This window comes from Myotis lucifugus, unplaced genomic scaffold (assembly GCF_000147115.1).
Source record: "Myotis lucifugus unplaced genomic scaffold, Myoluc2.0 scaffold_177, whole genome shotgun sequence".
In the NCBI taxonomy this organism is placed as follows: Eukaryota; Metazoa; Chordata; class Mammalia; order Chiroptera; family Vespertilionidae; genus Myotis; species Myotis lucifugus.
Window position 1 is genome coordinate 2,189,367 of NW_005871225.1, and position 3,548 is coordinate 2,192,914.

Sequence of the window (3,548 nt, forward strand, 5' to 3'; positions counted from 1 at the left end):
GTGCACAAAAATTTGTGCACCCGGGGGGGTGGGTCCCTCAGCCCGGCCTGCGCCCATTCACAGTCCAGGACCCCATGGGGGGTGGACAGGTGGATGTCCACCTGTCCACTTAGGCCCACTCCCTGGGGGATCAGGCCTAAACTTGCAGTCAAACATCCTTCTGGCAGCCAGGGAGCCCTCAGGGGATGTCCAACTAAAGGCTTAGGCCCCCAAGGGATCAGGTCTAAACTGTTAGTTGGACATTCTAAGTGCTGCCATGGAGGTGGGAGAGGCTCCTGCCACCACCACTGCACTGGCCAGCCATGAGCCAGCTTCTGGCTGAGTGGCACTCCCCATATGGAAGTGCACTGACCACCAGGGGGCAGCTCCTGCATTGAGCCTCTGCCCCCTGGTGGCCAGTGGACATCATAGCAACTGGTCATTCTGCCGTTCAGTCAATGTGCATATTAGCCTTTTATTATTATTATATAGGATATTTATTTTATATATTTAAATGCCATTTAACAAAGAAAAATCAACCAAAAAAATGAGTTCGTGTGTCACCTCTGACACGCGTGTCATAGGTTCGCCATCACTGCTCTAGCCTAACCTCTTTCTCAAACTCTAAACTTACATATCCAATTGCCTATGTGAAACCTCCTCTTGGATATATCATAGGTTCGTCAAATGTAACATGTTCAAAGCTGAGCGCTCATCTTCCCCTAAACCTGCTTCATCTATCCCTGTTGATAACTCCATCCTTACAGTAGTTTAGAACAAAAATCTTAGAGTCCTTCGTTGCCGGGAGCCGGTCCATCCTTGCTGCTTGACACAGTCGCTGCAGGAAAGAAACATCTGCACAGCATATGTTTCAAGGGACCTGGCATATATAGCATATTGTTCTTAATATGTTTGCTCTCTTTAGCGCCATGTGTTTTAACCAAGGTCACCTCTCCGAGAAAGGTTGTTTCCCCAGGTGGGGATCTTTCCCTGAGGTTAGGGAGGGGATACAACCCCTTAATTAAGTGCCAGGCGGGTAGTTAAGCTACATAATCTTTACTCCCTGGAATGGAGATAAGAAACGCCCTAACCTTTGTAATAGAAATTGACAGGATTAAAATCGGCTGGTATAAATATGGATGTAACAAGACAATAAACATCAGATCCTGATCAGTTCCTAACCAGAACTCCGACCAGAACTTTGGCTGGAGATCCTGGCTAGAGGTCCTGACTAGGCTGCTGATCAACTGAAGGCTGTCTTCGTGTCATTCCTTCTTCGCCGACTCCGTCCACACCTTTGGGGACCCCTGGACCCGCTGGGATTGGACCCCAGCAACTGGCGCCCGAGTCAGAACCTAGAGACAGTACCTGGCGACCGAACCTGGCTAGAACTTGGCTAAAGAACCTAGACAGGACTTGGCTGGAGATCCTACACAGAACCTAGAGACAGAACCTAGTGAGAGAACCTGGCAGAAGAACTAGAGACAGAACCTAGAGACAGGACTTGGCTGGAGATCCTAGACAGAACCTAAAGACAGAACCTAGGGAGAGAACATGGCAAAAGATCCTGAACAGAACCTTGCTATAGAACTTGGCTGGGGAACCTAGACAGAACATGGCAGGAGAACCTGGATAGAACCTGGCTGGAGAACCTTGCTACAGAACCTGGTGACAGAACCTGGCTAAAGAACCTACACAGAACCTGGCTACAGAACCTGATGGGAGAACCTCACTATGCTGATCAACTGAACGCTGCCTCCGTGTCCTTCCTTCTTCGCCGACTCCGTCCACACCTTTGGGGACCCCTGGACCTGTTGGGGTTGGACCCCAGCACTTCGTGATTTCTCTCATTCTCGTATTCACCACATTTCAATCTGTCTAGAAATCTCATTGGAGATTAACACCACCAGATAATAAGACTTATTGGTATCATATATATTCTGATATGATATATGGAGACCAACACGTATAATTTCTGCGGTGTTCTTGACAAAATGCAATCCAAATCACAAGAAAATATCAGATTTAAATTTTGGGATATTCTACAAAATCATTACTCATCAAAAGTGCCATTGTCATGAAACAGAAATACAAAGGAACTGTGTGTCACAGTTCCTGGAAACTAAGGAGAAACAACTAAATGCAATTGGAATCCTGGAACCAAAAATAAACATTTGGGGGTGGGGGGCAGGGGGAGATGGAGAAAGTCTAATAAAATTTGTAATTTAGTTAATGGCATTGTATCATTGTTAATTTCTTGGGTTTAAACATTACACAACAGTTCATATAAGTTGTTAAAATTTGGGGAAGCTGGGTGCAGGTTATATGAAAGCTATATATTTTTTGTAATGTTTCTGTAAGTCTAAAATTATTTCAAAAGGAAAACAAGACAAAAAAGGAAAAGAAAAATTGTTGCCCCCCCTTTCAAATTTATGTAGAATTTGGTCACTTCTTCTATACTTTATTGAAACCACTTTATTAGGATATATCCATCACTTAAATTATGTAAGAACTTCCTAATTTGTCTTGCTTCTATTCTTGCTCTGCCAAAGTCAGTTTTCAATGAAGTAGCCAGGATGATTCTTTTATAAGTAAAAAAATAAAACCCTATAATTCTTCCCCATTAGACTTAGGTAAAGGCCACAGCTCTTACACTGGTGCAAGAAGACCTCCTACCATCTGGCCAGGTTCTCCTCTGATGTCCTCTGGCGCCCCTCTCCACTCTTTCACTGGCTACAGCCACACTGGCCTCCTTGCTCTCCCCTGAACATAGTAGAAATATTCCCATTATAGAACCTGTGCACTGGCTCGTCCCTCTAACATTATGGCTGATGCCTTCATACTTGAATATCATGTCTCGAGAAGCCTTACTTGCTCTCATCCTTAAAAATTTCACCCCCCACCGCCCACTGTTCATCCGTACGTACTTGCATTCCCAATCCTATTAGTTCTGTTCTACTTAATTTTCTTTCCATTGTACTTCTCATCTGCCAAGATACTGTTGTTTTTTATTTATTTATCGTCATCGTCATCATTATCATCACCATTACTATTAGCAGTCTGGTCTCCAAAAACTCAAATGTAAATAAACTCCAGGAAGACAGAAATTTTCCCCATTTTGCTTGCTGATAAATCCCAAGAGCCAAGAAAAATTCCTGGCACACAGTAGGCACTCCATGAACATTTGTTGATGAAATTGAAGTAAAGGTAGGATAGAAATTGAAAACTACTGTTGTGGTGAAGGAAAAAATAGGGCGTAGTGCAACTCTCTGGCTGTTGATGTGGGTAGTGGGAAGGTTGACTGCTCCACGAGTCATTACACAGGGTAAGTTTATAAGGGAAGCTATTGTTGAATATGCCTATGGAAATGTCCAGCAAACTGCTTAATCTGTAGCTTTGCAGGGTAAATACCTGGGGTAGGGGAGAGGGAATTTGGAAAGTTTCCCTCTTGTAAATGAAGGCATGAGAGGAATGCGGAAAGAGGAATGTCTCTTGCCGTTTAGAACATACTTGTTTATTAATTCCATAGCTGAACTGGAGGGGCCTGAAGCGACTCTTGCAAGCTAAGT